Source organism: Hordeum vulgare, chromosome 6H, assembly GCF_904849725.1.
Source record: "Hordeum vulgare subsp. vulgare chromosome 6H, MorexV3_pseudomolecules_assembly, whole genome shotgun sequence".
NCBI classification, from domain to species: Eukaryota; Viridiplantae; Streptophyta; class Magnoliopsida; order Poales; family Poaceae; genus Hordeum; species Hordeum vulgare.
In genome coordinates this window covers 409,818,886-409,844,998 of record NC_058523.1, presented here as the reverse complement: position 1 = coordinate 409,844,998, position 26,113 = coordinate 409,818,886, and positions in this window count along the sequence as shown.

Sequence of the window (26,113 nt, the reverse complement as noted above, 5' to 3'; positions counted from 1 at the left end):
ACCCCCAAGAAGAAGCAGTTCGGAAACCACATCCTGGACGAGCCATGTCCAATCCACACGAAGATGGATGAAGAGGGCAATGCCATATTTCCGAAGCATACCACTCGGCAATGTCGCCTCTTGATCCAGGGGTTCGGCGAAGGGCAGCCGAGTGAAAAGGACAATGAACAGGATGAGGAGGACAAGGAGGATCCGATCCCCCAAGTCCATGCCACACTGATGAATTTTGATGACGTTGAAAGCAACAGTCGACTGAAGTTGGTGAACAGGGAGGTGAACATGGCCACCCCGACCAACCCCACGTTCCTCAAATGGTCTCAGACTGCGATCACCTTCGACCAGTCGGATCATCCAGCACACGTACCCACCCCAGGGAGGTAGGCCCCGGTCGTCGACCCGGTGGTGGAAGGAGTCCGACTGCGCAAGGTCCTCATGGACGGCGACAGCGGCTTGAACATCATGTACGCTGACACTCTCAAGGGGATGGGCATTCCGATGTCCAAACTTAGCGAGAGCAGCATGCAGTTCCATGGAGTCGTCCCTGGACAAAAGGCCAAGTCACTCGGGAAGATCGCGTTGGACGTCGTCTTCGGCTCCGAAAAGAACTTCCGCAAGGAAAAACTGACGTTCGAGGTGGTGGACTTCCAGAGTGCGTACCACGCGATTCTGGGTCGCTCGGCGTATGCGCGTTTCATGGCCCGTCCATGTTACGTGTACCTGAAGCTGAAGATGCCAGGCCCAAAAGGTGTGATCACTATCACAGGCAATCGGCAGCGGGCCGAGGAGTGTCTGCAGCAGGGATCGAGGATCGCCGATCAACAGATGGTTGTCCTCGAGCTCGACGAGGTCAAGAAGGCAGTCGACCCCGCTGACTTGATGCGTTCAAAGAAGCCAGCTTCGGAGTCTGCATTCCAGTCAGCGGGAGAGACGAAGAAGGTCAGCATCCACCCGACGGACGACACCGCTGCTCCGACGAACATATCCACCACCCTCGATCCTAAATAGGAAGCCGAGCTCATCCAATTCCTCCGTGAGAACTGGGACATTTTTGCATGGAAGCCCGCTGACATGCCAGGTGTACCCAGGGAGTTGGCTGAGCATCGACTGCATGTGGATCCTGCTGCTCGGCCTGCCCGAGAACGCCTGCGTCGGTCCGCCGCGCACAAGAGGAAGGCAATCGGAGAAGAGGTGGCTAAGATTTTGGCAGCCAACTTCATTCGCGAGGTACACCACTCCGAGTGGCTCGCCAATGTTGTCATGGTGCCCAAGAAGGACAAGTCCCTCCGAATGTGCATCGACTTCAAGCATCTCAATAAGGTCTGCCCGAAAGACCATTTCCCGCTCCCCCGCATTGATCAAATTGTCGATTCGACTGCGGGTTGCGAGCGTCTGTCGTTCCTTGATGCATACTCGGGCTATCATCAGATCCGTCTCTATGGCCCCAATGAATTAAAAACAGCCTTCATCACCCCATTCGGGTGCTTCTGCTCCATCACTATGCCATTTGGTTTGAAGAATGCAGGAGCGACCTTTATGCGCATGATCCAAAAATGCCTCCTTGACTAGATCGGTCGAAATGTGGAGGCGTATATGGATGATATCGTAGTCAAGTCACACAAAGGTTCCGACCTGCTGACTGACTTGGCAGAAACATTCGCCAACCTTCGTAGGTATGATATCAAGCTCAACCCAGCCAAGTGTTCATTCGGTGTTCCCAGCGGAAAGTTACTCGGTTTCTTCGTTCCCGAACAAGGAATCGATGTCAACCCCGAAAAGGTCGGGACCATCGTCTGAATGGAGCAGCCGGTCAGAATACACGATGTTCAAAGGCTCATAGGTTGCCTAGCGGCTTTGAGCAGGTTTATTAGTCGACTCGGCGAGAAGGCACTTCCTGTGTACCGACTCATGAAGAAATCAGATACTTTCGAGTGGACAGACGAAGCCCAAATCGCATTCTATGACCTCAAAGTCCTACTTTCCACCCAGCCGTTTCTTACTGCTCCGCTCAGTAAAGAACCCCTTCTTCTGTACATCGCGGCTACAAATCAAGTCGTCAGCACTGTTCTCACAGTCGAACGCGAAGAAGAAGGCAAAGCATACAAGGTTCAGCGGCCAGTGTATTATGTCTCCGAAGTCCTGACTCCATCCAAGCACAGGTATCCCCACTATCAAAAACTTATCTACGGGATTTACATGACTGCGAAGAAGGTAGCTCATTATTTCCAAGACCACTCGGTGTCTGTCGTTTCTGATGCTCCGTTGTCGGAAATCCTCCACAATCGGGACGCATCAGGCCGAGTGGCGAAGTGGGCGAGGGAGATGTTATACTGCGACATCAAGTTTGAGGCCAAGAAAGCTATAAAGTCTCAAGCTCTGGCTGACTTCATAGCAGAATGGGTAGAACAACAGCAACCGACCCACATCTACTCGGCTCATTGGACAATGTTCTTCGATGGGTCCAAGATGTTGAATGGCTCCGGCGCTGGCGTTGTGATCATATCGCCAAAAGGTAACAAACTCAAGTATTTGTTGCAGATACACTTCGATTCCTCCAACAATGAGGCAGAGTATGAGGCTCTCCTTTATGGATTGCGCATGGACATCGCACTCGGCGTCCGTCGCCTGATGGTCTACGGCGATTCAGATTTGGTAGTTAATCAAGTGATGAAGGAGTGGGACGTAAGGTACCCCACCATGACCACATAATGCAATGCAGTGAGGAAGCTCGAGAAAAAGTTCGAAGGTCTGGAACTCCACCATGTTCCACGACTGAAAAACCAAGCAGGTGATGAATTGGCGAAACTTGGATCCACTCGGAGATCAGTCCCGAGCGACGTCTGCCTCGAGCATCTTCACCTTCCCTCAGTTAAAGAAGATCCTTTCATAGAGGAACCAGTACAACCAAAGAGCTCGACAGATCCGACTGAAGTCGAAGTCCCTGCTGTGGTCGATTTGATCATGGAGATTCTTGCTATCATCCCCGATTGGACTATGCCGTTCATTGCATACATCCTGAGGCAAGAATTACTAGAAGACGAAGTCCAAGCCAGACAAATCGTCCGCAGGTCAAAGTCGTTCACTGTCATTGATGGCCAGTTGTACAAGGAAAGCGTTTCAGACGTCCTTCAACGATGCATCTCCCTAGAGGAGGGACAGTTAATCCTGGAAGAAATTCACTCGGGAACCTGCGGTCATCACGCCTCCTCAAGGGCAATCATCGCCAAAGCATTCAGAGTCGGTTTCTTCTGGTTGCAGGCGAATGAAATGGCAAAGGATATGGTCGACCGATGCGAAGGCTGTCAGTTCTACTCTAACAAGTCCCACAAGCCAACATCTGCGTTGAAAACAATCCCTCTTGTTTGGCCATTTGCAGTGTGGGGATTAGATACAGTTGGTCCATTCAGGACAGGCCAAGGGGGATTCACACATCTGTTGGTGGCAGTCGACAAGTTCACAAAGTGGATTGAAGCCAGGCCCATCAAGAAGGTCGACGCCCTTACATCCATCAAGTTTGTCAGGGACATCATCTCCAGATTCGGGGTACCGCACAACATAATCATTGACAATGGCACAAACTTTGACTCGGACAGATTCTAAGGTTTCTGTACAGGCCAAGGTATCCGAGTGGATTTTGCATCTGTGGCGCATCCCCAAACAAACGGGCAAGCAGAGCGGGCGAATGGACTTATTCTGCAAGGTTTGAAGCCTCGACTCCTGCGAGAAGTGGGACATGCTGCCGGCGCATGGGTCACCGAGCTGCCTTCGGTGCGGTGGGGTCTCCGCACAACCCACAATATATCTACATGGCGATTCCCGTTCTTCCTTGTTTACAGAGCAGAGGCAGTCCTTCCGAGTGATTTGCTTCACAACGCTCCACAAGTTGAACTTTTCTCCGAAGCTAAAGCAGAGCAAGCAAGGCAAGATGGAGTAGATCTTCTAGAGGAGGAGCGCGATATGGCACTGACTCGCTCAACCATTTATCAACAAGATCTGCGGCGCTTTCACGCGCGACACGTCAGGAGTCGTACATTCCAAGCAGGCGACCTGGTGCTCCGAGTGGATCAGCAGAGACCTCACAAGTTGGCTCCCGCCTGGGAAGGACCCTTCATTATCTCCAAGGTGCTGAACAAAGGAGCATATCGACTCCACAACCTCGACAGGGAAACGGACGAGCCGCGAGCATGGAACGGAGATCTCCTGAAGCGCTTCTACACGTGACCGTCGACTGAAGCAATGTAAAGAACAAGTATCATTGAAGTAATACAAAGCAGATTGAGTTTTTGCAGGTTCAAAATTCTTCCGCGTTCGCAGACTCCGGTCTCAAAAAAAAACTTAGCTGCGATCGAGAATCGCCTAAGTACAAACTTTCTCCGAGTGTACACTAAACGTCGTACTCGGGGGCTTAGCTGCAATCCAGAATCGCCTAAGTACAAACTTTCTCCGAGTGTGCACTAAACGTCGCACTCGGGGACTTAGCTGCGATCAAGAATCGCCTAAGTACTAATTTTCTCCGAGTGTGCACTAAACGTCGCACTCGGAGACTTAGCTGCGATCAAGAATCGCCTAAGTACTAATTTTCTCCAAGGGTGCACTAAACGTCGCACTCGGTGACTTAGCTGCGATCAAGAATCGCCTAAGTACTAATTTTCTCCGAGGGTGCACTAAACGTCGCACTCAAGGACTTAGCTGCGATCAAGAATCGCCTAAGTACTAATTTTCTCCGAGTGTGCACTAAACGTCGCACTCGGGGACTTAGCTGCGATCAAGAATCGCCAAAGTACTAATTTTCTCCGAGGGTGCACTAAACGTCGCACTCGAGGACTTAGCTGCGATCAAGAATCGCCTAAGTACTATTTTTCTCCGAGTGTGCACTAAACGTCGCACTCGGGGACTTAGCTGCGATCAAGAATCGCCTAAGTACTAATTTTCTCCGAGTGTGCACTAAACGTCGCACTCGGGGACTTAGCTGCGATCAAGAATCGCCTAAGCACTAATTTTCTCCGAGTGTGCACTAAACGTCGCACTCGGGGACTTAGCTGCGATCAAGAATCTCCTAAGTATCAACTTTCTCATACTGTGCTCTACATGCCACACTCGGGGACTTAGCCGCGATCCAGAATCGCCTAAGTAAAAAGCTTCTTTCGGGTGTATCCTAGAGATCCACTCGGAGGCTTAGCAGAACCTCATTGAGACTCATGTTGATGTCAAGACAACTGAAAATTACATGAGTACCAACTCCCTTCAAGTGAACACGAGATGCCGCACTCGGGGACTTAGCCGCGATCCAGAATCGCCTAAGTAAAAAGCTTCCTTCGAGTGTATCCTAGAGATCCACTCGGAGGCTTAGCAGAACCTCATTGAGACTCATGTGGATGACAAGACAACTGACAATTACATGAGTACCAACTCCCTTCGAGTACGCACGAGATGCCGCTCTCGGGGGCTTAGCTGCAATCCAGAATCGCCTAAGTAAAAGCTTCCTTCGAGTGTATCCTACAGATCCACTCGAAGGCTTAGCACACCCTCCTGGAGGTTCATGTGGATGTCAAGACAACTGACAACTACATGAGTATCAACGCGCTACGAGTGCGCACGAGATGCCGCACTCGGAGACCTAACTGCGATCCAGAATCGCCTAAGTAAAAAAGATTACTTCGAGTGTTTCCTCCAGATCCACTCGGAGGCTTAGCAGACCCTCATTGAGGCTCATGCAGATGTCAAGACAACCGACAACTACACGCTTCGCATGTTTGCCACTGGCTTCAACAAAAAAATGCCAAACAGAAATCACGAGCCAAAATTGTGTCAAGAATTTTTTGTCGAAGGAAGAGCAAAATATTCGGTTCCAATTCAAAGTTGGTTTAAAGATAGTCGGTTCGGTGTAGATCAAGCTTATCCACACCGAACCACGAATGTGACGGCCAACAGCAGTGGCCAAAGTTTGATACAAGTAACACTCAGCATACCGAGGTAAAAGTTTTCTCAAGCGTCGTCAGGACTGGCACTGGGACTGACAGGCTCCACGAAAGTGTCGAGGTCGATCCCGTCTGCGATGCGAGTGGTGCTCTCAAGGAAGGTCTCCATGAAATCATTGAATCGAAGCTTCTTGGTGTTGGTAACCTGCAGCGCTTTCAGCTTCTCTTCGCGAGCGTCCTTGCAGTGCACTCGGACCAGCGACAGCGCCACGTCCGCACCACAGCGCGCAACAGACTTCTTTCAAGCCTGCAGAAGGTTCGGGACGTCCTCAAGCCGAGTCATCAACCCTTCCATCTATTGTCGGGACTCGTCTTCGGGCCACAACTCCTTGTCGATTCGGCCGACGACCTCTCTCAGTCGACCGATGAAAGGTCCCACTTTGCCCAAGCGAATGTGCGCTCGGAGCATATCTCGATTGGTGTCCTCGCCGAGTGGAACGTTCGGAATAACCGACCTTTCAACGTCAGCTGCTTCAGCCTTAGCGTCCATACAAAAATCCGCAAAGACAAGATGAGCAGAAAGAAAGCGCAGAATGAAATACACAGTCCACAAGCACTCGGAAAAACATGACTTACCACCGAGAAGCGCAATCATCTTCCTTGCCCAGTCACTGACGTACTTCTCCTGTGATATGCACCGCCTGTTCATCACCTTCATCTGCCCCATCAGCTCGGTTCTTTGTTTCCCCATTTTCTCCATTTCGGGCACCAATGCCTTGTTTGCCTCACGGGACTCCTCCAAGGACTTCTCTCGTTCAGCCAGAGCGCCCTTCACACCGGCCAGGTCATGAAGAGCTGCCTCCAGTTCCGCAGCAAGCTGACTCTTTTCAGCCTTCAGAGCGTTGTACGCTGATCCCATCTCGCAAGTCTTCTGCAAATCAGCGCCAAGAGAAGATCAAACAAGTTCAACAAGGAAAACAATAAAAGCTCGAAGTTCTTCAGACCCCTGCCGACGCAAGCAGTCGACAGTGGCCTCGGGGACTACACCCAGTGGGTTCACTAAGATTGACCCCACTGCCATGAAACTCAAACAGGTCCGCCCTATTGAGTTAAATAACAAAAACAAGCCTATGAGGCTACTACTACCCGACCTGAGTAAAATTACTCTCGGAGACTACTTCCAGTAAGTGCACTCGGAGTGCCCCCACCGGTAACATTTGAACAGATTAGTTTTGATGTGATCAAGTAAAAGAAAATGTATATAAAGACAACTGCCGGTGCAAGCACTCGACAGAAGTCTCGGGGACTACACCCACTGGGTTCACTAAGAGTGAACCCACTGCAAAATAATCATACTTCATCCGAGTATATTGCTTAAACACCCACTGGGTTACAAGAGGAAAGGAAATACTTACTAGCCCACTTACTCGGATATCTTCCCGGAGTTCCAAGCTTCGCTTGTACACAGACGCGATGGAGTCGTACGCTCTCTTGGCATCACCCGCCATCAACTCCGCCTGCACCATGGCCCCCTTGGCAGCTCCCACCTGATCTTTCGGGAGGCGTTGGGCGTCGTACTGGACAGTCGACGGACCTGGCACCACAAGAGACTCCTTGGGCATCCAAAGTCCTGCTCCAGTCGATTCAGCAGCGATGAGCATCGTTCCAGTCGACGACATCGTCTCGGCTGGCGGCGCGTCCATGGCGGGAGTAGTAGCATATGGAACAGCCTCAAGGACAGGCACCGCAGCTTGCTCGGACCTCTTCAGGTCGTCCTCCTCCACGTGAATCACCTCTGACGGAAGCCCGACTGAACGACGTGAGACCACAGAAAAAAAGGCAAGATCAAAGACATAATTCGCGAAACAATAATTTGGGCTCTCGGAGTCGTCACGACATACCTTGCTGGGATGTGGCAACGTCGTCCGTATCCATGGGATCGTCTTCCTGGCGTGGCGGAGTAGTGGCGGAGGTACCAGCTCTGTCGTGTAAAATCCACTCGACCAATAAAAATGAGTTCAATCAAATACTGAAAGAAGATAAGAGAACAAGACACTTACGCTGAGGCGACGGGAACGGCAATCCTCATCCGCGGCAGAGCCTTCCGAGGATTGGATCCACTCGGTTTGGCCACCTTGGAAGGTTGGCCCGCAGGCTCAGCAGCAGCGTCCCTGGTCCTCTTTGTGCTCCGAGCACTCGGAGCCACGGGAGTAGCTGGCAAGGCACTCGGAACCACGGGAGGAGCTGACTGGGCACTCGGGGCCGCTGGAGGAGCCGATGGAGTCACGAGAGCTGACGGGGCACTCGGGGACGCTGGAGGAGCCGACGAAGTCACGGGTTCGTGACGGCGCTTAGTTCGAGGCTCTGGTGGTGGGGATGGCGAGCCCTGCTCCTCATCCCCCTCCTCCTCTTCTTCGGACTCCTCCTCCGTCTCCCCGCTGTCTGAGACATACTCGACGCTCTCCACACTGCCTTCCTGGCTGCCTTCCTCTTCCTCCGCCGGATTCCCGTTCGAGACGGGGGAATACCAGTTGGTCCACGCCTGCACAAGATACAGTCGACAACATCAGACGTCAGACAGTGATGCAAGAAAAAGCAGCAAATCTAAGGGAATTGTAAGCACTCGGCAAGGTATTCTCACCTCATTCGGAGGAGGGTTGTCCGTGCGGAAGGGCTTCACTCGCCGGTCTCCTCTGGGGTTATCGTAGGCGCCCGTGATGCCGTGGACCCACGCCATCACAACCTCCCCGGTCACGCACTCCGGGTGAGTCCGAGTGGAGTCCTCAGGCCCCGTGTAGTGCCACATGGCGTGATGTCGAGCTTGCAAAGGCTGGATACGCCGACCCAGAAAAACCTCCAGCAAATCTATGTCGGTGACTCCCTTGCGGACGACATCTACCAGCGCATCGACCAGAGGCTGAATCTGGATCTTTTCCATCTTCGTAAGCGCAAGCTGCCTAGGCGGAGCCGGTTGGTCCAGGCTAAAAGGTGGCAGTCCAGTTGCGGCATTCGGACAAGCAACGTCCTGGCAGTAGAACCAAGTCGACTGCCAGTTCCTAACGGATTCAGACAACTAAAGAGCGGGATAGCTACTTTTGCTTTTCTTCTGGAACCTAAGCCTCCGCAGAGTTGGAGGAGATGGGTTTTGTCATCCGACTGGCTAAGTCTTTTGATGGTTTCGGATCTAGTGGAGAAGATGTACTTAAAGAGCCCCCAATGAGGAGGGCAACCGATAAAACACTCGCAAAGCACGGCGAAGGCAGAGAGATGAGCTATTGCGTTGGGGGGAAAATGGTGGAGCTGCGCCCCGAAGTGGTTCATTATACCTCTGAAGAAGGGATGAGGAGGCAGAGAGAAGCCTCGGTACACGTGACTGAGCAGCAAGACGCGCTCATCCCCCCGAGGCGCCGGCTCCGTCTCGCCCTCCGCTGGCAGCCTCCACGACTCGTTCTCGATCAGGCCTTGCTCCACCAGCTCCAGCATGTCGCTCTTCATTACCGTGGAGGGGAGGAAATCCCCCTGGATCCACCCCGCCGGCAGTGCCCGCTGTCGCCGTTGAGCGGGAGCCACCGTCTTCTTCTTCTTCCACGCCTCGAGCTTGCTCGTCTGCCCCTTCGTCATGGTGGAGGCTGGAGATCCGTGGAGGAGGAGGAGAAGGAGGGAGCTTGGGGTGCGCAGGAAGCCACGGGAGAGGTGGAGCGAGTGCGAGTTATCAGGCGAGTGCAACGAGAAACCCTCGCTGAGGAGGTTTAAATAAGGTTCCGACTGGGTCACTAGCAGGTGGCCCCGAAATCTTATCCCCCGACCGGTTGCTGCGATATTAGTGGAGGAGATGAAGGTGCGGAAATCGAGGCGGCAGATACTACTCGATGACGATGTCGTCATCCCCGCTGAGCGCGCGGCAACCAAAATTTGAGGATCCCAGAAAATCCGTCGTTGTCAGTTGACCGGTCACATCGAAAGATTGCACGGAAGCACTCGGTTTCTGACGGTTCGTTTCACAGATATATCCACTTGGATCTCTGGTCAAGAGGATAAAATGGATCGAGGCAAACAACGCCAAAGTCGCATCCATACCAGTCGGATCCGTACTCCAAGCGTCGCTTCGTCGTTCCAACCCCGATCCATTCGGGGACTAATGATGGGGTTATAGTCCTAGGGTAGGGTGATAGGCCTGCCCTATAGGTCCTACCCAAGGACTACCCTTCATAAGGGACAAGGCCCTTAGTCAGTTCCGACTGAATTAAGGACTTCCCTTCATCTAGTCGGTGACGATTCCTCCATCATCCAGTCGGAAATGAGCATTTGGAGCGTATCAAACTTACCGACTGGATTCCACTCTGTACATCGTAACCCCCCTGGAGGGCAACGGTCATACGCTTTCATGTACCTTTATTAGCATTTAAGGCATACGTTACCTGTAACGTAGACGTTTAATCACCACTACTCCACCCCTGTGCACCGAACCGTTGTGAAGGGTAGCGCACTCTATATAAGTCGCCCTTCCCCACTGGTGCAGGGGTTAGCAATTCACTGTAATCCATATTCCACTCGACATCAAGCTCCCAAGAGCACTGAGACGTAGGGCTTTTACCTCCACCGTAGAGGGGCCTGAACTCATACAACCTCGCCGTAGCTAAGGCTCTGCCCATCCTTTCGTACCCTACACATCTACTGTCAGACTTATACCCATGACAGGAGCCATAGTGCGCTGCCCGCCGGACTGGTAGATGTAGTTCTCGCGGAACGGCCTTCTCATCATTCGTATAGAGATTCTGAGGACGACAAGCCTGCCTTAGTTGGCGACGACGAGGGGACCTCGGAGAAATAGGTGCCGGTGGACCAGGTGAGGACACGTAGGAGCCCTGTGGCAGGCGGGTGACGAACAAGGTGGCCTGGATGACCATTGCACGATGGTGGCCGTGAGGGTCTGTGGTGTCGTAGCGGGTGGTGGTGGCGATGGTGTCCTTCGCAGAGAAGGGCCTGATGTCGAAGAGGCAACTCTTAGGGGTATCGACGGTGGAGGCAGATGGAAAGATCTCAGTGGAATCCGCACACTGTGAGCATGAAACAGCTTCATCTCCATCGTATCCTAGCTAGCTAGGTAGCTTCGACTAGATTGGATGAACTATCGGTACACCATACATAAGTTGCATAAATGACAGCGATATCAAATAGATGGGTCAGCTTTTTTTGGGGGGGGGGACGGGGAGATCTTTATTAAATCAAAATTTGTAAGACGATTGGGGGACATCAAGCTCCGGTAAAAAACTATGTGAAATACCCTTAAAAATTGTGGAATGACTTGTAAGCTAAAATTGTGAAGACTAGCACACTAAGGCATAGCCTAGTGGTGGAAATGAACTGATGCCTTCCCACCCACCCAGGTTAAAGGCATGGTACGTGTAATTTGGGGTTGTTGCACCAATTATACAGTAGGAGCCTCACTTACCGTCTTCCTATAAAAAATGAAGACTACGGATGGTTAACAAGTTGCGACTGCACATACATTCGTAGGACAAGTGATGCTTGACAACATAAGGTGGGCATAGATTTTCATCTTAACTTTAATCTAAGAAGCTTTTTTAGCGAATTAGTCTGACAAGTTACTGGGTGCGTGAGCAATTACATACATGTGCTGGAAGGTGTATACTTTACGTCTCCCTGAAACACTTCATAGATTTCACTCCTCTTCCTCGTTTTTGAGTTTATATATACTATAAACCATTGCAAGAACCATGAATGTAAGACATCCACGTTCCTTTATGCAGTTCTAGATAGGTTGCAACTTCACTTGAATCTGACAAGTTACTAGGTATGTGAGCCAACCACATACATGTGTCGGTAGTTGGATACTTTACAAAGAATTCATAGATTTCTCTCTCCATCCTGGTTTTGGACTTTATATAAGCCATTGCAAGAACCATGAATGTAAAATGTCCAGGTTCCTTTTATGCCCTTCTAGATATGTTGAGATGGTGGAATGAGTAGCTAATTTGCACCATGGATGAATGGTATCATAGGGTACTAATTATTAGGATTGGGAGGTATTAGGACAACCATTTCTAGCAGGACTGGAATACCATGTTGCTTCATATCAAAATCAACATAAATATCAGTAAGATTCTGCACATGTCATAGTTGTCGATCTTCGCTACCCATTGGCAGGATCGAAGCTCCATGAGCTGGAGAAACAGGGTAAATAGCTGCCTTCTCGGCGATGGCTTGGTGTGTTCGGTAGGGGCGGAGCCAGGCCGGCAGCGCCCCGGTCCGCCTTCAAAATTTGTCTACATTTGGGCCTCATATCCTTAATAATTGCTACAATCAACAAGTAAGTTGGGCCTCACGACCCGGGCCTAGGTCCCGCGGGCCTGGGTCCTGTCTCCGTCCCTGGTGTTTGGTGCAATTGTGCATTGTGGCTTGGTTTCTAAAGGCAATGCGGTTTAATCAAGGTTTTGGTTTTCGGTTTCTATATTTTTTCGCACAATTGGAGTTCTCTTCTTGGAGAAATTGTTGATAGATGTAATTATCTCTCCTAGTTCTTCATGTAACAATGATAACTCATAGATAGTATCAAGATCTTTTGACTTCTGCAAAGCTACTACTATTCAAACTCTAGGTTTCAGACCATCCAGGAAACGAGTTGTATAATGCACAGAATTTGGAGCATCTTCATAAGCATTTAGTTGATTATACAATTATGCAAATCTATCAACATATTTCTCAATATGATAGTTTGGGCAATTCGGAACAGCATCCCGAGGAGGGTCTGGTGGTGATTTCATCCAAACCTACTCTGCAGTGTTGTGCAAATAATATCCATCCAAGAACAAAATGATGCCACACGGCAATGCTAATACGTGAGTGGTGATGTTTAATCTACCCGTTAGTGTAACTCCTCAATCTACCCGTTTAATCCACACGGCAATTTTGTTTTGAGCACCCGTAAAAACTCCATATAGCAGTAATATTACTACACTAACATAATAGATAAGGTACATGAAGGAGGTGTGGATCTCTACCATTTTATGTTACGTTAGCCCTGAGAATGCCGCATCGACAACATGGCCGTGCCGGCAAAATCTGAGGCCCTGTACAAAACTCTAAAATGGGCCCTACCTCACCTTAAAAAATATGAATATGACTATAATGATATCCAGATCATAGTATAGTTATCCATATTTTCCAACTGAGACTGAGGTAACTCCTCAATTTTTTTCCTTCTCACACGCTTTTGCTAACCGGATTCATATTTCCTAAGTGAACACATGACTCACACCTTGCAATGTTAGATGCCTAATTGTGGAAATAATGAAATTACTATAAATTTTCAGAAAGACAATATACGTGATCAAAATTGAAACTCACAACAAAGATAAGGGCTCAGGGAATCAATCACCGGTTGTCGACGCAACAACCCTTGAGAAACCGAAGATGGTGCGAACTTGCCTACCTTCCTGCAGGGTGCGGACTGTCGATCTTTTCTTACCGGCCGGTCGCTGCATTACTCGATGGGTCTGATTGCAGCGTGCCTTTGCGCCGTTCATGCTGGACGCACAATGGAGCGAAGGGAAAATAGAAGAAGAGTCTGGAGAAGGGACTTGATTGGATCGCTACATTTTTTCCTAGATGGAGCCATTGGCGTTGATTGGATCGCGAGTGGAAGAGCCGCGGTCACTTTAGTACGATTGCTGGGAGCCGTGAGAACTGGAGAGGGCAGCGATGAAGAGGCAGTATGTCTGTACTTGCGTGCAGGGCTAGAGGTGTGAGGCCCATCAATTTAGACCATTTCTCTGCGCGGGCGCGCCGGCAGAAACTATCGGCCGGCCGCGCGCGGGCCGCACGATCCGCCAACCGTCGCGCATTCACACCGTTAGATCTATCCATGCAACATTTTTTCTTTGATGCAACAAATTTTGACGCGATGCAGTAATTTTCATCAATGGTTGCAACAAAAAAATAATTGTAGAAAAAAATATCTACGTGACCATAGCAAAAAAAACGAAGCTGATGATGCGTGTTAGCAAAAGACAAACGCTGGTTGTAGTGAAACCTACGTGAACGTGTATGCAACTTTTTTAGTGAACGGTTGCAACAAAAAATGATGCCGGTTGTAGCAAAAATTAACACGGTTGTAGCAAAAGTGAAACACCGGTTGTAGCAAAAATTCAACGAACTTGAGTTGCAACCAAACGTGGATGTAGTTTTTTGAATAGACAGATTGTAGCAAAATGGAAAACGTTTATATCAAATTCACACATGGTTGCAGCAAATCTGATGAAAAAATGTTGCATTCACCTAGCCAGCAAGGCGAGCGGCCCGCGCGAGACCGGCCGAACGATTCGGCCGGCGCGCCGGATGGAAGCGTTTCCCATCAATTTATCATCTATCGCCAATGCTACGTACTCACCTAATGAGGCCTATTAGAGGGTGCTTGGATACGTTTTAGTCCCATGACTAAAAGTAGTGAGACTAAAACTTGCTAGCCTCACCCATGCTTGGATCCAAGTACTAAAGAGACTAAAATCAAGTTAATGAGCATTTATTATCCTCCAAACCCTCCAATCCAGAACTTGAATGAGAAGTTAAATGAGGAGAGAGAGGACTAATGCACATTTTAGTAGGGGTACCCCTGACTAAAAGATTTTAGTCTCAAGACTAGTTCTAGCCTCTCTTTAGTCAGGGGTGCTTGAAACTTTAGCCTCTTAAAGAGACTAGTTTTAGTCAGACTAGTTTTAGTCTCTTGCATCCAAGCACCCTCTTAGTACTAGACTACTAGTGTTGCATAAAACAATTTAGCCCCAAAACGCCCACACAGGTTGCGCACCCCAGGACCGGGCCTGGTCGACAATTAATGTTGATCAGTGCCACTGTGAATCTAGGTACGGTAGTTCACATCATATATTTTGGATCGCAGACCACCGGAACCGGGTCGCACGACAACGGGCGGCCAGATCGGGAATGTACCATCTTGAAGTACACATCGTGCCTGTTAGCAATCGATGAGGGACTTTTCGGTGCTAGCTTTGTACGTGCATGCATGAGCCATCCATCTTGCTTCGTCTCGGTCGTTTCCTGTTGCCAGAAGCAAATCCGCATGTGGTATTGGGCAACATGCGCTAGCTAGGGTTGAGATTGCCAAGGGTTGGGTTCGACATATTTCTGCGGTTTCGCCATAAGCAAGTCATCTCCTTCCGTACCAACTTGGCTCCTGACCTCCTGTGCAAGTTACTCGCCTCTAGCTATGCACGTCAAGTATGGACCGGAGCACGAGGTCAAGCTAGCAATACGACCACGACTTGATCCATCTTCTGCAAGTCAACTGTAGATCGTGGTATAGAAGTCAGAGTACTTATGATAATAAGTATCCTCACCCTCTCAACATGCAATTAATGCATGTAAGTCAATAAGCCAATAATACTACATGGTTCTTAATCAACTAGCCTATGAAAGGCGCCTCCCGCCGCCCCTCGTCTGATCTATAATCTATTAATCCAAAGGGTTACTACCTCCTCTCATCTCATGGTTGCACACACTCTCAAGGTCTTCGTCCCCGTAGTTCTCTTTGCCCTCTGCGTCGTCGTGTTAGCCCCTGCCATAGCGGAAGCGGGATACATCTACCACTACTGTTGGTGCGAGCCCTACGTGGCTCCGAAAGGAGCGCTGTCCAGCGCACTGTGCAGGCGCCCGACGTCCTGCGAGACCAACTGCCGCCAGAAGTTGTTAAAAAAGAACTGCGGCCAGTAGGAGGAGGCTTGCTTCTCCGGCTGCATCGAGTCTGCCGAAGTTTGCGAGGACAGATGTAGCGTCGCGATGACTGAAGGTCTCGCTGGTTCGCTAGCCAAGAATCCTACCTGAGTTCTAGCAAGATTGATTTTTCTACCATGCAGTCAAACACTTGATGTAACGTTACATTCACCGCATCCGCATGTCGTTACTTTGATACTAGTGCCAAGTTTTCTAATCTTTGCCCATGTTTGGCTTTTTTCACAGTATTACATGATGATTGGTTAAGTTCTGTTTTATAATCCAAAAGTTACAGAATAGTTTGTTGTGTACTACGTGATGATTACATTATTATTTTTTATGTTCCAGAGTATTACATGATGATTTGTTAACTACTCCGAAGCAAGTCACTAGTGGGGACAGGGCCTATAGCCCCGGCCCGTAAGGGGCTTTAGTCCCGGTTCACCAACCGGGACTAAAGGGGCGGGACTAAAGGCCTAACCTTTAGTCCCGGCCTTGTTCCAAGACGGGATCAAAGGTGCTCCACGTGGGCGCCTCGGAGCGCCCTCAGGGGCAGGCCCTTTAGTCCCGGGTCTTAACACGGACCGGGACTAAAGAGTTTCTGCAGATTTTGTTTATTTTTGGGTTTTAGGGTTTCAAGGTTTAGGTGTTCGGGAGATTAGCATGATGCCTCGTTTGGTGTTCGGGAATTAGTTTTCATATAATTTTAAATAGAAATAATTATGCATATATATATAAGATTAACTTATCTTAAAAGCGAGCATATATATACAATTATATGGAGATCTGAATTATCGGGACTAGAGCCCGTCTATTCAATTACATGGACCAACATCACTAATGGCCCCTAGCTACACTAAATCGTCCTTTGTCATCTATAGCTTCCGTCCTCAGAAAGGTCGCAAGCTCCTCTGCAACAGCAATCGCGCGTTGCTCTGGTAGGGACTTCTCCCTCATGGCCGTGTACTATATAAGAAGAGGAGATGAATATGAATATCAATCATGATAACAAAGAATGACGGGTAAAAATAGAGGTGTGAATGTTCATTGCTTACGTCGTATCTGTGATCCTTGTGCTCAGAGGTAAACATGCGAATGGTCTCGCAAACATAGTATCCGCATAGATGCGTCCCCCGTGGCTGCTGGTCGCACTTTACGAGAATAGAATATATATAATCAAAATAATAATCTAGCATCATAAATGTATTGAAAATAGAAGTATATCATACTACTACTTACCTGAGCCGCTCTAAAGGTCAGCTTCTCAGGCTCGATACCAGGAGTCACGCACTTGAACCGCTTCCAAACCCTGTCCGACAAGGAAAATGATTTGCTAAGTTTTTCATTAATTGATATATCACAAAAGCATCGAAAGAGACCGATAGAGCGCAAGAATGATTGAAATTACCCTTGGAGCATTTCCTGCAGGCTTTGGAACTGTTCCAAGGGTCTCGATAATGGGTCGAAGGCATCAACTCTTCCCTTATCAATTTGAATGCCCAACAGAATCCAATGGAAGCTGCACATGTATATATGTATATATATATGTGTGTCAGTAACTTATCAATTACACTTATAAGTGAATGGACACAACAGAGTAAAGACCCTCACCTGAAGTTGTATGGAAACAGTATGTGGTCACAGAAATTTTGATCTGTTAGAAACCTTAGAAGGTTTTCCTCCATCTCCTTGGGTTTATCAGTTAGCGTCGCTATATGTATTTTATCTGGGTCAATAAACCCAATATTTAGGATGTTCCTATTTTTACAATCCAGAATCTTCATTCTGCATAATAGAGTACAAGTTATATGTAGACAATGAATTGAAATAACTAAACAAGTTATATGTAGACAACGAATTGAAAAACTTACACACAATAGCAACTCATAAGCGATTTGTCGAGGGCGTCAGCATTGTACATCTGGAAGAGTTCATCAAAGTCGATATGGATTTCTTCGGGGCGACCGTAGTACTCCCGTGGGACACTCACCACGATCATCGTTCTCCCATTCTTTGATTCACTTAAGTACCATGTATGCAAGTAACACATATTTGTTGGGAGATCATTGTTGCTGACCAAAGGCGCTCCCATGACAAACTGTGGCTTAGGGGCTACCACAGCCTTGGGTAACTTGTCGTCTTGGGAAGCCAGAACGTCTTCAACCGGGATACCCCATTCATCCACCCACTTCTTTGCTAATTCCAAATCTTTCACCTGCACCAGAGGGGGGACATTCTCGGGTAACACCCTGAGGCGTGGGATCGACTGTTTGGCCCGTTGTCCAAGCTGAGGAACGTCTGATCTTTTTTTGCTTGTAGTTGAACTTGATTTGCTCCCACTTGCACTTGCACGTGATCTGCTCTTTTTCACTTCCTTCTGCAATGTGCGTGTATAGTCATCAGGCTTATGGTGTAAGTCATACTGTGATAGAAGGTTCGTGAAGTATTTTGCAAATGCTATTTTCTTCTCGGTGTATTCCGGGCGCGGCTCAGGTTCCTTTTTTTTCATCTGCGCATCATGATGTTCCTTTGCTATCCTAGCGTTTTCCTCGGCGGTACGATCATAAGGTCTGATAGGAAGATTAGCATGAGGTATCTTTGGGAGGGGCGACAGTTTGCGCTTTGGGGAGCTCCTTCGCTTAGAAATCATCGGTGGAGCATTCTTGCTGGCACGCTTCAGCTTAGTATCCGGAGCGGGCGGCGGCGGAGACGGATGACCCAAGTCCGGCCGCGGTGATCGAGATGGACTCGTGTTGTTCTGACCGTCGTCATGTGGAGGGCTTGGAGGTGATGGAGGTGTAGGTGACCTGCGACGACTCGGAGGCGGCGTTGTCCTTGGGGCCGAGCCTGGAAGCTTGATGTAGTTCTTGTCCCATAGGATGACTCCACCCAGTACTTCTCCGAGTGTCCTCTCATCTTCGGGTCCAGCTATGTCGAGCTCCATATCATGAAACCCCGCCATGATTTCATCCACCCCGACTTTAGCAAATCCAGCTGGAATCCCACGGCCATGCCAGCGTGCATCAGGGCTAGAAGGTAAAGCTTGTCCGACGGCCACCTTCATGGATATGTTCTTGAATTTCTGATGGAGTTCACATGATGTTGACTCCTTGATTCCATCCACGGGGTAGCCGGGACCGCCCTCTATCATTCTTCGTGCATCGTCGGGCGGGGCCTCAGATTCAGCCACGCTGCTTTTCCGCTTAGATGGGGCTGTTGGGTAACGTCGCATGGGAAACAAAAATTTTCCTACGCGCACGAAGACCTATCATGGTGATGTCCATCTACGAGAGGGGATTTCCGATCTACGTACCCTTGTTGTAGCGACCCGACTCAAAACGAGTCAAGCCTCTGTGTATCTGTGCCATCCATGGATCAGCATGCTGGCACACACAGTACATCAATGTATATATCAAAGTGCAATCACATGTAAATAGCGTAAAACTGATATATACCTTAAATATTTCAGCGGAAGCAGTCAAGGGAGTGGAGTCCCATTAAACACCAACGGCAAGTTGAGTTTAGACCGTAACCCTGAATCGTACTCTTACTCGTCGAAGAAAAGTATCTGCAACATAAGACGTTGCAGCCGTGTAGGTCAGCATATTGAATATGCCGACAAGTCACATATGAGAGGGGTGAAAAGTAATCATCTATCCTATATGCATATATGGCAGGTGGGGCTATAAGTTTTTAGCAAAAAGCAAGTTTTCTCCTACATCAAGAGGGGGCTAAAAGAAAAATGTTACTACAAAAGTTGGTTGTTAACAAGATGGTTCCGCCAACCAGTTCTCGTACCCGAGTTGTCAATAATTACCCTCATCAAATATATTTAATGGTGTTGAGAAATCCAGATAACTTCAGTTCTTTTGGCTCAAGTTGTCCATGACCGTGGACACGGCTAATCGATTAGGTTTGAGTACTCTGCAGAGTTTTGCACACGTTGCCCACAAGATTTGATCGCCTCCGTGTATGTCCTCGCACTTCAGGGTGTTTGAAGACCGGATGATCAAAACATGGTCTTTCAACGGGTCCCTCTGAATCCCTGTCGGTGCCCATCCATTCCTACCATTCGTCTACATCTGCTAGCACCGCCTGTCTAGAGTCGCCGCGTTGTCCAACCAAGCCAGAGCCCATATTGACTTGTGGCTCTGCAGGTAAGCCTTGGGTCTTGAAAATATCCATCCGTCTCTTGGAGCCTAGGTGAAGCTTTCCGCAGGATGACATGGCCTCTCCAGCATCCCGGGCATCCACTGGGTTTTCCAGGGAGCCGGTCAACCGTCCTTCACCCAGTGTTGCATTGTGTACGAGGTCTTGAAAATCTTGTCTTAGTCCGATCTTGATTATTATATCAATCTCGCATCACTCATGGTATACACTCAACCGATAACCCGTCTACTCAAGCATAGCATTAAGAAATTGTCGTCCCGGGGCCAAGTGTCGGGGTTGTTGTGTTCCTACCACATGATACCACTCTTACACTAAAGTTTCCAAGTACCTAGGCAGCATGCAATTGGGCAAAGAAGGTGATCTACCATGTATCGAAAACATAGGTAAAATAACATGATCAAAGATGACTTGCCTGGTGATGTTGACAAAGAAGAATTTCTCGAGAAAATAACTTGATAGACTACTCGTCACTCTCCGATGAAATCTATATAGCAAACATATCATTCACATAAGCACACATACTAGCATTCATTCTAGCAATCAAAACAAAAGAGAGCGAATAGAAATCCGAAAGAAACTTGAAAAAGAACTAAAGAATCTTCTACTACGTCAACCACTAAATAGTTTTGTCTAACAGAAAATAATAACAAGGAACTAAGATATAAGTCTAACTAAGATAAAATAAAGTGTTTTTCACAAAACCTTTGAAAGCATTCCCAAACGGGATTTGAAACAACGGTAAAAACAATTGCACGTTAATACGGAGCTAGAATTGTTTTCATAAAAACAAATAAAACTAAAATAAAAACTTGTTGCAAAACTACTGTTAACTAACATAAACAAAACAATAATAATCTTTCTGAAATAATAAAGAAAATATTTTAAAACAAAAGTAGAAATGAATTAGCCGAAATCTCAAAAGAGGTGAAACAGAAATTGTTTCACATGAAACAGTGAGCTAAAATACTCAAACAAATCTTAAATTTTTACCACAGTAAGATTTTATCACTAGAAAACAGTAGCAAAAAGAATCAACTAAAAATCATTTTTCAAACTCCTGGAATAGGCAAAACAAGCTTTAAACTAAATCTGCTTTAACTTATATTTAAAAATTTCAAACATAGACAAATTATATGTTTTTAAAAACTACAGGAAGTTTGCGAGCTAGTGGAAAAAGAATCACTATCATTGTACTTCGGCATCAAAAGTTGTGGCCAAAACAAAACAGAAACTTTCTGTTTTTGCAATTTAGACGGAAAAAACTGAAGCTAACTATCTACAAATAGGGGGTACATGTGGCATGTTGCTATTGGTTGCGGGAGGTGTTTGCTGCTAACTTAGGAGCAAACGTCCTAGGCTTAACAAAATTTCATGGTTAAAGGAATAAGTGAAATAAAAACCATTGGTTTTCTAAACTAAACCGAAGGGTTACCTAAGATCTAATCTAAGCCATCTACTAGAGATCTAAGGGCTAAAACTAAAACAAAACAAGACAAGTAAAAAAAAGAATGGAGGGGAGGTTACCTCGCTGGGATTGCTCCCGTGCTGGCTGGTGGCGAGGTGGGGGTGGGATGCTCCGGTGGGGAGGGGGGGCGGCAGGAGTGGGGAAGGGGGGGCCGAGGGTGGGGGTGCTCCTGGTAGGGGAGGGGGCGAGGTAGAGAGTGGGGGCTGTAGGGGCGAGGTGGAGGGGCTGCAGGGGCTTCCTGGCGATGGTGCAGGGGGTGACGAGGTGAAGGGAGGTGCGGTGGGGAGGGATGCAGGGGGAGGGGGCGGTGGAGGAGGGGGTGCCGCGAGGGAGGAGAGGTGGAGGGGCCGGCGAGGTGGAGAAGCTCCTGTGATGCTCTCTGGTGGGTTTCCGGTGATGACTCCGGCGAGGTGGGGCACGAGCTAGGGGCGAGGAGAGGTGAACTTTTCGACGGGAATGGAACGAGGAGAGGTAGGGGCTTCCTATAGAGGCGACGGGAGGCGCCGGGAAGGTATGTGCGTCGCGAATCCCGGAGGAGGGGATCTCCTCTCCATGGATGGAAGTTTTCCTGTCACGTGAAGAAGAGAGGAGGAAGAAGAAGATCTCCTGGGCCAAAATAGGAAAATGTTTAATGGGCCAGCTCCTATTTTCCTAATAAAAGTGATTCTATTCCTATTTTCAAAACTAGGAAACTAAAACGTTAAAAAGGAAATCAAATCAATTCGGAATAAAGAGTTTTTATATACTAAAATTATCAGAAAAATAAAATATAGATGATGGGCATTTTTCCACGGCAAAAATAAAAACTTCAGAAAAAATGTTTTTCCAAAAATCCCTAAAAGCATCATTTCTTTTTGCAAATAATTTTCAAATGATCCTCTAAGTTTGAGGGTTCAAACAACTTTCAAAATGCCCATGGGTTTGAGGGTCATGTTCCTCCTCTCTTTTCTGTTCGACAGAAAGTATTTCCTGGCATTTCTTGCACGAAGAAAACAAATAAAAATGCAAGAGAATTCAAATGCAAATATCTCCGTTCAAATTCTTTATAGTTGAAGAAGTCATGTCATCTTCTCTCGTTGCTTTTAAAAGATTGAATTTGAATTCACCGGAGAAGGGGAAAGTCATTTTATTCCCTCTCATTCGAAAGTTTCAAAAAGTTTCAAATTTCACACGAGTTTCAATCACTCAGCAAACAAACAAGCAATCAATCTAATAATTATATTAACATTCCAAAATTTAAAATTTTGGGATGTTACAAACTACCACACTTAAAATGAATCTCGTCCTCGAGATTCGAAGAGGCTAGAAAGAAAGGTTAGGGTTTGGGGGTCTTCTAACAAATCCAATCTCCGGCAAGGTGGGATGCTACCACACTTAAAATGAGAGATACTGGTCCCTCAAAATGCTTTAACGATCCTCTGGGGTTTTGGGCAACTGACAACGCACAGTCTTCATATTAAATCCTTTGGTGATGCTCTCCCGTTGATATAAGCTTCTTCCGTCACTGGGTCTTCTTAACTGACAGTCTCGTGATCAATTCTAAATAACATATCGATGGTCCTCATGGTGGTCTACCATTTGTGGTTATCTTGCAGAGAAATGGGTCTTGGCTTCATCCTCACCGTAAAATTTCCTACGCGTGACAACGAGTGCCATGTACATGGGCTTTTCTTATACCACTCTAAGGCTTAAACAAAAGCTTCAAAGAACGTCGTCTCTCTCTATATGGGTAAGTCTCTCAGATTTACCATTCCGAATAGCAAGATAAATGACACGAGTAAGTCGTCATGGTGATCAATCCATTCCGCACCCAAATCATTTCTCTGTATAAGGTTTAGCGAATCTCGCATTCTAACACTCGGGCATCCTTAGAAGCGTTGCAGAATTTCTCTTGTCCACGAACAAAGTTCGGATAATCCATTGGTTCTGCAAGCTGAACGAAACATCTATAGTATCTTCACAACTCTCAGGTTTTCGTATGCTCCTAAGAAAACGTTTGCTGATCCATCATAGCTTCTTCCATAAATCATATGCATCTCACAATCAATCCTTTATTACATACTTAATTTTCTTATCAAAAACTCCAATTCAAAAGTACTCTATTACAATTGCTGCCATCCACATGGTTCGGTATGGTCGAGCATTTGTGCCAACTTTATTCATCTGCCTCTCTTGGAGGTACTTTAGTTCCACTCGAACTTTCCGAGGTGCTCCTTGATAATCATGGTACACTCCTACTCAATGGATCCTGTGGGTTTACCGATTACTACCACACTTAAAATTGAATTATACTCATGTCTGCACAAACCATATTTTCTCATATCCTCATAATGTTCAGAGATCTTTGTTCGATGAGAAACAACGCATATAGTTTCAACATAGGCAATCATGAGACAATAAATTCCATTTATTCATGATGTTATTACAATCTCAGGGACTTCTGTTACAAAAATTTCACTCCATGATCTCATGAAAAACAAGAGTGCTTCAGATTACACTTATTGCCGCGGCCAAAACTTAACTACTCCTTCTTAGCTTTCTTCCTTTGTGGACAATCGCTAGCAAAAGGTCCTGCTTCCTTGCAACAAAAGCAAATGAGTTCTGACCAGTCTCGAGGCTTCTTAGCTTCTGCTTTTGCTCCTTGGATTCCCGGCTTCCTTCCTGAGCACATGTAGTTGTGGTGGCCAAATTTCATACACTTGCAATATCTGACATGACTCAGGTCTACATCTGCACAGGTTTGGTTCCTCCGAGGGTACTTTTTCTTCTTTCCGGACTCCTTTATTTTGGCCAGTTCTTCTATTTCAAGTGGATCAAATTCCACTTCTTCCGTCGGGAAGTATCCCAGATACTCTTGGCTTCTCTTCGTGCAGTCTTGTGAATAATGTCCTTCTTCTCCACATGAGTAGCATGCATCGGAGAAAAATCTGGTCAGACCTTGTCCATCAGGGTCTTCAATATTTTCGTTCGTCACCGGCTCTTCTAGAATCTTCTTCTTGAGTGTTTCCTTCACTGCATCTTTCTGCTGCTTGGCAACTTGTTGCACCTTAGGGTAAATGTGACACTGAGCTGGGTAGTGGGTGGTTCCTTCACAAAGGAAACAAGTCACCTGACTACTTGGGCACTCCTCAGCTGGGTGATTTTCTTCATAATGAGTGCATCCATCCGTGTGTTCTTCCTGGGTGTGTCCTATTTCTCCACAGATCTTGCATGCACAAGGCTTCTTCATCAGATTATCATAGCTCTTCTGAATGAGTCGGGATCTTAACAGAGTGTTCTTGAATTCGCCCCAATTTTCTGCTCCACTAAATCCTTGTATGGCATGATGCATTTTCCACCAGATTGCAACACTTTCTGTAAAGTACTGAAGAGCGTGTTCCACTTCATACTTCCTTGAGATCAAGTTGCTCCCGAAGTGGTTCTCCATGTTCTGAATCCATATCTCAGCTTCCAGCTGGGTCATTAGTCCAGAGACTACAAGTCCAGCTTCATACTCCATCTGGTAGGGTTGAGGTTTTGGGGATGAGACGGGTAAGAGAGAGGGAGATACACACAATACAAACAATATTTTTGAGAATAGGTTTTATTTGTGGCCGTCGGAAAACACACACCAATGACGGCTCACAAATCATCGCATCTAACGTGGGTATATAACAGGGGTTTGGACTTCTAATGGTCATATAAATATTCAAACACTTCAGGGTCTTCGAGTTCTTCAGGTCTTGAGAGTCCTCTGTTGGTGTAGCTTCAATTCTTCAAACGCATGGTGAAATCCTCTTTACTTTGAAGTAGAACTCCGTTGATTCTTCATGAGGTCGAAGGGGTAAGGGTATTGTCTAACTATTGGAGGTGAGAGAGAATATTTGATGAAATCAGAAGAGATGAGAAGTAAAAGGTGTTCTTGAAAATAAAGTTTTTTGAGAGATCCTTTCCTAAGAAATTTCCAGTTTCTAGGGTCACGTCCTACAGTCAACATGTGCTCTAATACCATTTTTGTAGCGACCCGACTCAAAACGAGTCAAGCCTCTGTGTATCTGTGCCATCCCTGGATCAGTATGCTGGCACACACAGTACATCAATGTATATATCAAAGTGCAATCACATGTAAATAGCGTAAAACTGATATATACCTTAGATATTTCAGCGGAAGCACTCAAGGGAGTGGAGTCCCATTAAACACCAACGGCAAGTTGAGTGTAGACCGTAACCCTGAATCGTACTCTTACTCGTCGAAGAAAAGTATCTACAACATAAGACGTTGGAGCCGTGTAGGTCAGCATATTGAATATGCCGGCAAGTCACATATGAGAGGGGTGAAAAGTAATCATCTATCCTATATGCATATATGGCAGGTGGGGCTATAAGTTTTTAGCGAAAAGCAAGTTCTCTCCTACATCAAGAGGGGGCTAAAAGCAAAATGTTACTACAAAAGTTGGTTGTTAACATCACGACGAGAAACCGAATCAACTCGGCTCTCCCGACAAGAACAAACAAACGCAAAGGCATCGAATCTTTGACCACGAGCCTGTTAAACTCTCTTTAGGACTTAACTACGCATGTGAGTCTTCCCATACGGCGGCTAATTCCATCTTTCTAACATGCATGCATGCAATGTTGTCATCAAGATTATCTATATTGACTTGAAATTTAGAAAGTTTTATCTCTAAAACCGTTAATTTAATTGACAATCTGTTTTCATCGTTGGCTTTGTCCCAACGAGATCTTCAAAACTGGACCACATGTTGACATGTTTCGAGATCTTTTTTTCTCCATCCATAATTGCCACATTTTTAGACTTACTTGTCGTATTATTAGC